The sequence below is a fragment of the Fringilla coelebs genome (assembly GCF_963513975.1).
Source record: "Fringilla coelebs genome assembly, chromosome: 4".
Taxonomy (NCBI): Eukaryota; Metazoa; Chordata; class Aves; order Passeriformes; family Fringillidae; genus Fringilla; species Fringilla coelebs.
The window spans coordinates 1,779,229-1,791,264 of NC_140032.1; positions in this window are offsets into that span (position 1 = coordinate 1,779,229).

The following is a 12,036-nucleotide window of genomic DNA, read 5'->3' on the forward strand; positions in this document are numbered from 1 at the left end:
CATAGAGGGTTGGGATCATTTTGTTTGTTGGGATCATTTGGATTATTGGGATCATTTTGTTTGTTGGGATCATTGGGATCTTTGGGATCATTTTGTTTGTTGGGATCATTGGGATCTTTGGGATTATCGGGGGTTTGGGATCATTTTGTTTGCTGGGATCATTGGGATCAAGCCCCTGGGATCATTGGGATCAAGCCCCTGGGATCATTGGGATCCAGGTCAGGAGGGCCCTGGCCGGGAATGCAGTGGCCTGGAGCGGGATGTGCCAGCTGCCACCACGGGGGTGACACCGGTGGGGGACACTGGGGAGGGGACAAAGGGCCACCTCCTGAGCCAGGGCACCTCCCCGAAGGGGGATGTCAGAGCAGCATTTGGGGTTATCCCGGGGCTGCACCGGGATTTTTGGGGGTCCAGCCTCCCCCAGCCCTGCCTGGCACCGCTGCCCCGGAGCCGGGGAAGGTTCTGGAGGGGGGGACAGGGACAAGGGCGGGGGCTCCGCCCGTGTTTGCGTCCCTGGCGCCCCGACAGGGATGAGGTAGCGCTTTCCGGGAATTGAGGCCCGGCCCATGGAAATGCCGCGGGGACAGGAAACCCGGGATGAGGACGGAGAACCGGGGCTGGAAGCGAGGCCGGAGCCCAGCCCGGACCCACAGCGGTGGGGACAGCCGTGTCGCCCACCAGGGCATGGGTGTGGCATCGTGTCACCAACTGGGGAGCTGGGGACAGGATGCGGGCAGCCCCTCCCCTCCTGCCCAGCGCTCCCAGTTTGCTCCTTCCCAGCTTTTCTGGGGGCAAACTGGGCCTTCCTGGGCCGGGACCTGCAGAGGGTTGAGGGGAATCTTCATCATCATCATCATAATCAGGATCCTCACCATCATCATCTTCCTCACCATCAGCTTCACTCCCATCCCGGGTGTCCCGCACGGATCGGGACGGATAAACCGGGATGCGGGACATTGTCCCCACCACCCCGAGGTGACCCCAAGGCCGAGGGGACCCGGCGGGGAGGGGGTGCAGCCCCCCACGCCCCCGCCCGCCCGGTGCCGGAGCTCCGGGAGCGGGGCTGGATCCCACCCCGCCTGGGAAGGGCTGGATCGCTTCCTTCCCCCGCCCCGCCAAGGGCACGGCGCCCGCGGGGACGCGGTGCCAGCGGGGAGGGGACGCGGTGCCACCCGAATTCCCGAATTCCCGAATTCCCGGCGGCCATCCCATCCCATCCCCTCCCAAAGCTGCCATTGCCGCACGCCCGGGGTCCCTCCGCTGTCCCCTCCCCTGCCCGGCGCTGTCCCCGCGGGGGATTTGGGGGATTTTGGGGTTGGAAAGCCCCGGAGCCCCCGGAAAGCCCCGAGCTCGGGGCACCCGCGGGCACCGCGCGGCCGCCGCAGTTCCCCCTCGGGGCTGACGAGCGCTCGCACACGCGTGTTCTTGCACACGTGTGAGGACGTGCGGGCTCGGAACAGCCCCTTGCACACCCAGGGGAACACGCGGGCGCTCTTGCACACACACAAGGACTCGGGTCCCCTCTGCACATGCACACACACACACGTGGTGCTCGCAGCCTTGCACATGCACACGCAGGGTTTTGCACACACACGTGGCCTTGCACAAACAGCCCATGACCTCGCACACACACACACAGACACACACATGTGCACACACCCCATGTGAGCACACACTCACACACTCACACACTCACCCTCACACGTGCACACCCAAATGTGCACACATCATGTGCACACAGAGCATTTGCACGCTCACACCTGCAAGCAGCCACGCGTGCCCACACGGGCGTGACAGCCCTGTGCACACCCAGTGTGTGTGCACACGGCCTTTCACACGCTCCATGCGCACATGCACACCCAGCATGCGCACACACATGTGCACGCACACACCCAGTCACACACACATGGACACACACACACCCGTTCACACACTCCATGTGCACACACACACCCATTCACACACGTGGGCACACCCAGCATGTGTGCACACATGCCCACACACACCCAGTGACACACACATGCACACACACACACAGTCACATACTCCATGCACACACACACACACACATGCACATGCACCTATTCACACACACCCCGTTTGCACACACACATTAGGCACACACACGTGTTCACATGGACACCATGAGCACACGCACGTGCACACGTGCGTGCGTACATACACCCCATATACACACATGCGTGGTCACACATGCACACACACATACACCATGTGCACACACCCATGTTCACACCCATGGGCATACACACCCATTCACACACACACACACACACACGCACACACACACACACATGCACACACTCCATGCACACCCATGTGCACACACACCCATTCACACACACACACACACGCATGCACACACACACACGTGCACACACACCCATTCACACACACACACACGTGCACACATACCCATTCACACACACACACACGTGCACACACACCCATTCACACACCCCCCGTTTGTGCACACACACACGTTGTGCACACACACGTGTTCACATGGACACCATGAGCACACGCACGTGCACACACAGGTGTGCACACACGGCTACATATACTCCATGTGCACATACACACAGACACCACAGCCATGTGCGCACACACACGCACACACATGTGCACACATGTGTACCTACACCCCGTGTGCACACGCAACGTGCACGCACACAGCATGTGCACACAAACACCACACACACATTGGGTGTACACACCCATGTTCACACCCATGTGCGCACACACACACACACACGATGTGAGCTCACCCATGTGCATGCACACACACACGTGCACACACCCACATTCACACCCATGTGCACACACACACAATGGGCACACACACACGTGCACACACACGTGAGCTCACCCATGTACACACACACCCACGTTCACACCCATGTGCACACACACGTGAGCTCACCTGTGTGCACACACACAATGTGCACACACCCACATTCACACCCATGTGCACACACACACATGATGTGCACACACCTCTGTGCACCCACCCATGTGCACACACAAACATACCAATGTGCACACACACACGTGCACACACACATGTGCACACACACGTGAGCTCACCCATGTGCACACACCCATGTTCACACCCATGTGCACGCACACACATGTGCACACACCCACATTCATACTCATGTGCACACACCCATGTTCACACCCATGTGCACACACACACTTGCACACACACATTCACACCCATGTCCGTGCACACACACCTACAGCCACGTGTGTACACACACGTGCACACACAGCCCCAATTTGCACACCCACACCCGAGCACACCCAGAAGCGCTCTCCCACGTGCACACACCATGTTCACACGCACCCCGTGTGCACACCCACGGGCACACACACCCACGACCATATGCACGGCCACCAGCACGCAGACACACACGTGTGCACACGCAAACACACCCACACACACCGACGTGTGCACGTGCAAACACACCCACGAGCACACACACCCACACCCATGTGCACGGCCACCAGCACGCACACACACACGTGTGCACATGCAAACACGCCCGAACACACCCACGTGTGCACACACCTCCCCCCTTCCCCTCATGGTGCCCCCTGTCCCCCCCCGGCTGTCCCTGGCTGTGCCACGGTGTCCCCCTGTCCCCATGTCCCCGTGTCCCCTCTCAGGGTACCCCTGGCCGTGTCATGGTGTCCCCAAGCCCCCCCTGTCCCCGTGTCCCCCCCCGGTGTCCCTGGCCATGTAATAGTGTCCCCCAGACCCCCCTGTCCCCGTGTCCCCTCTCAGGGTACCTCTGGCCGTGTCATGGTGTCCCTCAACCCTCCCCTGTCCCCCTGTGCCCTCCCGGGTGTCCCTGGCCTTGCCATGGTGTCCCTCTGTCCCCGTGTCTCCTCCTGGGTGCCCCCGGCCACGGTGTCCCCCAAACCCCCTTGTCCTCGTGTCCCCCCCCACGGGTACCCCTGGCCTTGTCATGGTGCCCCTCTGTCCCCTCCCGGGGTGTCCCCTGGCCGTGCCATGGTGTCCCCAAGCCTCCCCTGTCCCCCTAACCCCCCCAGGTGTCCCTGGCCATGTCATAGTGTCCCCCAGCCCCGTGTCCCCACCCGGGTGTCCCTGGCTGTGCCATGGTGCCCCCCTGTCCCCGTGTCTCCTTGGGTGTCCCTGGCCGTGTCATGGTGTCCCCCAGCCCCCTGTCCCTGTGTCCCCCCACCCCGGTGTCCCTGGCCATGTCATAGTGTCCCCCAGCCCCGTGTCCCCTCCCGGGTGTCCCTGTCCGTGCCATGGTGTCCCCCCAGCCCCTCCCGAGGAAGAGGAAGGTGAGGAGGAGGCAGCTGCGAGCCATTACCGAGGGGCGGGGGCTGCTCCGGGGGCGGCTCCGGGGGTCCCGCCGGGCTCCCCCCGCTCCCGAGGCTCTTCCCGGCCCCGGGTCAGCCGGAGTTCTCCGGGAAAGGAAAACAAACCGTGAGGGGCACGGGACGGGGGGGCTGCGGCCGCGCTGCCGCCGTGGGGTCCCCAAAGGGGGGAACTGGGGTGCCCCGACCCCCGCGCCCTGCCCAGCTGTGCCCAGATGTGTGTCCGCGGTGACAGCGGCCAAAGCCACCCCCGGGACCCTTCCCTCCAGCGGGAGCCGGGATTTGGGAATGGAGGAGCCAGGACAGCTCGGGATGGGGGCTGCAGCCTGGAAATGATTTTCCACAGGGATCTTTGTCGCCTCTTGTGAGGGGTTAAATCCAGAAATTCCTGGAGATGAGGGAGGGAAAAGCGACCCCACCCTGTCTGGGGTCTGTCCCCACTGTCCCGCTGCGGCATTGCCACCCCAGGGCAGCATTCCCATCTCCCACACATCCCACTGCCCACGATCCCGAACTTCTCCCACACTCTGGAGCACCCCAAACTCAGCGATCCCCCCTGGCTGGATGATTTGGGGATTTGGGGAGCCGGGAATTCCCCAGGATCTCTCAGCCCCCCTCAGCCACTGCCCGCAGCCCCGGGCACTCCTTCGGGTGGAAAATCGAGGATTTGGGAAGAAAAGAGCTCTTCCCATTCTCCCGCATCCCTGCGGCAGGAAAAGGGGGGGGGTTCCCACCCCCTCCAGCTGCCAGGACTGACGGTTCAGGTCCTGAAAAGCGTGAAAAGTGCAAAAACGAGGAGCAAAATGCAAAACGATGTCACAAATCGGGAACACGGATTGGGAACACGGATCCGGCGCGGATCAGCCGCCGCAATTCCCGAGTTCCCGGCAGGGCTGGAAGTGAGAGCGGTGTTGGGGACATCGATGTGACAGCGGCCATCCCTGAGCGGTGTTAAACACATCCTGCACTTTGGGATCCTCATCCCTACCCCGGGAACGTTCAGGAGGGGGTGAGAGCGGTCAGGAGCATCCTGGACTCCCCCCAGGAACCAAAAATTCCCAAAGTTTTGGCTCCGAGCACCGGAGCGGGGTTTGGGAGGGGAAAATGTCCCCGTGTCCCACTCGGTGACAGCCCTGGGGTGTCCCCCTGGAGCTGGGCACCCCTCAGGGAACGCCGGGATGGGGGAGGATTCCTCAAACATTCCCAGCCAAGCCGCGGCTTTCCCTGCACTCCCCCGGCAGCTCCAGGCCGCGGTTTTCCTGCCAGGAGTTTTGGCAGGAATGGCCTTTTCCTGCCAAACTGGGACATTTCCAACCCAAAGCTGCTGTTGTTGTTCCTCACCAAACCTCCCACGGGTGGGAAAAGCCGTTTCTCGTCCCACACTCCATCCCTCAGCCTCTGGAATCGCCGCACCGGGATCTCCCGGCACCGAGGGGTTCATCCCACGGATCCCGAGCGGCTCCCGGGGATCCAGGGGTGGGAAAAAGGGACACAGCCACAACCCTGGGGGGAAATGAGTCCTTGGGTCTGTGGGGTGATTTTCCACCAGGAAAATCCCCTCCCAGCAGCACCAGGGGTGGGAGTGAGGGGGGATTTTGGTGGTGCCAGGCAGCTCCAGAGGCTGGGAATGGCCCCCCGGAGCTGAGCTGGGAGTGGAGGGTTTGATCCCTCAGGATTGGGATGGAACTAGGGCAGCTCTGCATCCCTGAGCTCCAGCATTCCAGGGGCTGAGGTGCCGGAGCTCGGGATGCTGAGAATTTCATCCCAAGTCAGGATGGGGACATTGTGGCTCCGGGTATGGGAAGATGGAGAATCACCCCAAGGAAGTACAGGGACATCCTGGCTCCGGGTTGGGGAGGCTGGAACGTCATTCCGAGGCTGGAACATTCCAGGGCTCCAGGTTGGGGAGGCTGGAACGTCATTCCGAGGCTGGAACATTCCAAGGCTCCAGGTTTGGGAGGCTGGAACATCATTCCAAGGCTGGAACATTCCAGAGCTCCAGGTTTAGGAGGCTGGAACATCATCCCAAGGGAGATGGGAATTCTGTGGCTGCAGGGGCGGGAAGATGGAATGTCATCCTGAGGAAGGATGGAGCTGTCCTGGATCGAGGTCTGGGATGATGGGACATCATCCCAAGTCAGGAGGGGGACATTGTGGCTCTGGGTATGGGAAGATGGAGAATCACCCCAAGGAAGTACAGGAACATCCTGGCTCCAGGTTTGGGAGGCTGGAACATCATTCCGAGGCTGGAATATTCCAGAGCTCCAGGTTTGGGTGGCTGGAACATCATCCCAAGGCTGGAACATTCCAAGGCTCCAGGTCTGGGTGGCTGGAACATCATTCCAAGGGAGATGGGAATGTCGTAACTGCAGGGGTGGGAGGATGGAGCATCATCCCGAGGGAGGTGGGAATTGTGGCTCTGGGTATGAGAAGATGGAGAATCACCCCAAGGAAGTACAGGGACATCCTGGCTCCAGGTTTGGGAAGCTGGAACATCATGGGAAATGGGAATGTCATAGCTCCAGGGGCAGGAGGATGGAGCATCCCACTGAGGGAGCATGGGGCTGTCACGGTTCCAGATCTGGGAAGCTGGAATATCATCCCAAACCAGGATGGAGCTGTCATGGTTCCAGGTCTGGGACGGTGGAACGCCATCCCAAGCCAGGATGGGGACATTGTGTCCCTGGGCGTGGGAGGATGGGAATGCCATGGCTCCAGGAGGATGGAGCATCATTCCAAGCCAGGACAGGGCTGCCATAATTCCAGTTCTGGGAGGATGGAGCATCACCCTGAAGGAGGATGGGGCTGTCATGGTTCCAGGTCTGGGAAGTTGGGATATCATCCCAAACCAGGATGGAGCTGTCATGGTTCTGGGTCTGGGACATTGGAATGTCATTCCAAGTCAGGATGGGGACACTGTGGCTCTGGGCGTGGGAGAATGGAGAGTCCTCCTGAGGAAGGATGGGAATGTCGTGATTCCTGAAGGATGGAGCATCATTCCAAGCCAGGAAAGGGCTGCCATAATTCCAGTTCTGGGAGGATGGAGATTCACCCTGAAGGAGGATGGCACTGTCCTGGATCCAGGTCTGGGAAGCTGGAATGCCATCCCAAACTGGGATGGAGCCGTCATGGGTCTTGGAAGCTGGAATGCCATCCCAAGCCAAGATGGTGCCATCATGGTTCTGGGTCTAGGAAGCTGGAATGTCATCCCAAGCCAGGATGGAGCTGTCATGGTTCTGGGAAGCTGGAATGCCATCCCAAGCCAAGATGGTGCCATCATGGTTCTGGGTCTAGGAAGCTGGAATGTCATCCCAAGCCAGGATGGAGCTGTCATGGTTCTGGGTCTAGGAAGCTGGAATGTCATCCCAAGCCAGGATGGAGCCATCATGGTTCTGGGTCTGGGAAGCTGGAATGTCATCCCAAGCTGGGATGGAGCTGTCATGGGTCTGGGAAGCTGGAATGCCATCCCAAGCTGGGATGGAGCCATCCTGGTTCTGGGAAGCTGGAATGCCATCCCAAGGTGGGATGGAGCCATCATGGTTCTGGGAAGCTGGAATGCCATCCCAAGCTGGGATGGAGCCATCCTGGTTCTGGGAAGTTGGAATGCCATCCCAAGCTGGGATGGAGCCATCATGGTTCTGGGAAGATGGAATGCCATCCCAAGCCAGGATGGAACCATCATGGTTCTGGGAAGCTGGAATGCCATCCCAAGCCAGGATGGTGCCATCATGGTTCTGGGTCTGGGAAGCTGGAATGCCATCCCAAGCCAGGATGGGGCTGTGACAGCTGGATTTGGGACCCCTTCATGGACAGGGACCTCTGTCCAGGTGCACACTGATGGGGAAAAGCAAACCCTGGGATTCTGGATTCGGAGCGATGCCATCAGTGATTCCCCTGCAGCCCCCAGAGCGTCCCTGCCTGGCCTGGGCACTGCGGCAGATTTAGGGAATCGGGAATTAGCGCGGGAATTAGCGCGGCGGGAGCGGGGCCGTGTCAGATCCCATTACCTCGGAGCGCCCCCGCTCCCGGTGTCGCAGGAATAATTCACATCCCGCTCCTCCTCGGGGAGCCCGGCTCGCTCCGGAGCTAATGAGGCGTTTGGGATCGGTGGCTCGGGGCCGCTCCATCCCGGCGCTCCCGAAATGTAAAAGTCAGGTTGGTGCATTAGGGATTGATTTTCCGCCTGGAAGCTCGCACACGTGGGAACGGACAGGGCTCCGGGATGAGAGGAATCCGACCCAAAATGTTTCCTTGGAGCCAGGCACCAGCTCAGCCTGAAATTCCTGCTGGAATAAGGCCAGGAATTGGGGTGGAAATTGGGGCGGGGGGTTGTGAATCCCTGGATTTGGGGGGTCCCAAACATTCCCAGGGTGGAAATTGGAGCTGGGGGTTGTGAACCCCAAATTGGAAAGATTCCGAACATCCCCAGGGTGGAAATTGGAGCTGGGGGTGGTAAATCCCTGGATTTGGGGGGTCCCAAACATCCCCAGGGTAGAAATTGGAGCCAGGACATTGGGAATCCCTGGATCTGAAAGATCCCAAACACTCCCAGGGTGAAATATGGAGCTGGAGGTTGTGAACCCCCAAATTTAGGGGGTCCCAAACACTCCCAGGGTGGAAATTGGAGCTGGGGGTTGTGAACCCCCAAATTTTGGGGGTCCCAAATGTCTCCAGCGTGGAAATTGGAGCTGGGGGTTGTAAATCCCTGGATCTGAAAGATCCCAAGCACTCCCAGGGTGGAAATTGGAGCTGGAGGTTGTGAACCCCCAGATTTTGGGGGTCCCAAACATCCCCAGGGAGGAAATTGGGGCTGGGGGTTGTAAATCCCTGGATTTGAAAGATCCCAAACGTCCCCAGGGTGGAAATTTGAGCTGGGACATTGGGAATCCCTGAACCTGAAAGATCCCAAACACTCCCAGGGTGGAAATTGGAGCTGGAGGTTGTGAACCCCCACGTTTTGGGGGTCCCAAACAGCCCCAGGACACTGGGTTGGACTTGTGCTCCCCCAGATTTGAGGGAGCTCCTTCCCCCAAACCCCCCCCGGGTGGGGGCTCCCCCCCTCTCCCCGTTCCCTCCTCTCTTCCCTCATTGTGGGGCTGAGAGTCACCCCCAGGCCAGATTTGGGGACAGGGGGTGACACCGGAGGGGCTGGGACAGCCCTGGCATGGGGAGGGGTCACACCGCGGGATCCCACCCCGTTCCATGGGATCCCCCCCTGGATCTGCAGAGCCCAGACTGGGAGGGACTGGGAGGGACTGGGAGGGACTGGGAGGGGCTGGGGGAGCCAGAGGGAATTGGGGCGATCTGGGAATAACCAGGGGGAGCTGGGAAGAGCCGGGGGGAGCAGGAGGAGGCAGCAGGGCCAGGGGGAACTGGGGAGACTGGGAGGATTGAGGGGAGCTGCGGGTGGGGGGGGTTTGGGAAACTGGGGGAAATTTGGGGGGAGCCGGGGGGAGCTGAGCCGGACTGGGGAGAGACAGGGAGAGCAGCGACCACAGGGAACTGGGAGTACTGGGAGGGACTGGGGGGAGCCGGAGGGAATTGGGGCGGTCTGGGAATAACCAGGGGGAGCTGGGAAGAGCCGGGGGGAGCAGGGCCAGGGCAAACTGGGATGACTGGTGGGGACTGGGGGACGAACTGGGAGAGCCGGGGTTAACTGGGGGTGCTGGAGTGGGTTTGAGGGGAGCAGGAGAGAACCAGAGAGAGCAGGAGAGGACGGGGGAACTGGGAGGACTGGGAGGGATTGGGGTCAGGGCGAGCTGGGGGAGGGAGAGCAGAAACCAGCACGACCAGGCTGAACTGGGAGCACTGGGCGGGGCTGGGAGAGCCGGGGGGAGACGGGTGAACTGGGAGGACTGGGAAGGGATTGAGGGGATTTGTGGGAGCCCAGCGGGATGCGGGAGGAGCCGAGGGGAGCCGGGAGCCTCCCGGCCTCGCCGGGGGCCTCATCGCCACCCCCGTGCCAAAGCAAACACTTCCCCGGCGCTGCCTGGAGCCGCGTTCCCAGGCCTGGGTGACCCTTGGCCGCGGGGACCGGCAGGGCGGGGACGGCGCAGTTCCATACCTGCCACCCCCCCTTCGGAACCCCCGCGCATTCCAGCCGGAGGGAATCCAGATGTGCTCGGGGTGGGGCGTCCCCGGCATCTGGAAGAGGCATTGGGGACCTCGGGAATGTCCCGCTGCTCCCGGAGCGTCCCAGCAGCCGGGATTCCCGAGTTTTCCCCTTGGTTTGGAACCCCACGGCGCTTCCCGGTCCCCCCGGCCAAAGAAAACCCGTCTATGTTGACTCAGGTGCCAGCGCCGGGACGGTGACGCGGGTGTCACCGCGGTGTCCCCGCCGAGCCCAGATTTATTTGGTTTGTCGTTTTCCTTCAACTTTTCACGCCAGGAAAGGGAAGGGAGGAATGCGGGAGGGGCTGGAGGGAAATCGGCCCCATCCCACAGCGCTGCCTCCTCTTCCTCCACCCCCTCCGCGGCGCTGCTCCGTGTTGGGAAATGGAAAGGAACGATTTCCCTGGGAATGGGGAATTTCGCCCTGGATTCGGGGTCCCTGGCACCGCCCGCACCCGCCACGGGACGAGTGATTTATTCCCACTCTTCCCATCACTGTTTTGGTCTCCCACACCCGAATTCCCGGTTATCTCTCCGGCGCGCCGCCCATCCCGCATTCCTCCCGGGCAGGGAACGAGCGCAGCCCCCGCGGGCCTCGCTCCGCCCGCCCCGGGAATGAGAGCGGGACACGCGGGGTGGGAGCCCCGAGCCGCGGCGGGGACCCCGCGGGGCCAGGCGGGGTCTGTCCCAGGAAGGTGCTGCTCCCAGCAGGATGCAGGTCTCCAGGAAAGTTCTCATTCCCAGGAAAATGCTGATCCCTGGAAGATGCTGATCCTCAGGAAGGTTCTCATTCCTAGGAAAATGATGGTCCCAGAGGAATGCTGGTCCCCAGGGAAACTTCTCATTCCCAGGAAAATGCTGCTCCCAGGAAGATGCTGGTCCTCAGGAAGTTTCTCCTTCCCACTAAGGTTCCCATTCCCAGGTGGATGCTGGTCCCAGGAGGATGATGGTCCTCAGGGAAAGTTCCCATTCCCAGGAAAATGCTGATCCCATGAAAATGCTGCTCCCAGGAAGATGTTGGTCCTCAGGAAGGTTCTCCTTCCCATTAAAGTTCCCATTCCCAGGAAAATGCTGATCCCATAAAAGTGCTGCTCCCAAGAAAATGTTGGTCCTCAGGAAGTTTCTCCTTCCCATTAAAGTTCCCATTCCCAGGAAAATGCTGATCCCAGGAAGATGCTGGTTCTCAGGAAGGTTCTTCTTCCCATTAAGGTTCCCATTCCTAGGAAAATGCTGGTCCCAGAAGAATGGTGATCCTTAGGAAAATTCTCATTCCCAGGTGGATGCTGGTCCCAGGAGGATGTTGGTCCTCAGGGAAAGTTCTCATTCCCAGAAAAATGCTGGTCCCAAGAGAATGGGGGTCCTTAGGAAAATTCTCATCCCCAGGAAGGTTCTCATTCCCAGGAAAATGCTGGTCCCAAGACAACGGTGGTCCTTAGGAAAATTCTCATTCCCAGGAAGGTTCTCATTCCAGGAAAAGCTGGAACCAGGAGGATGTTGGTCCTCAGGCAAGTTCTCATTCCCAGGTGGATGGTGGACCCAGGAGTATCCTGGCCC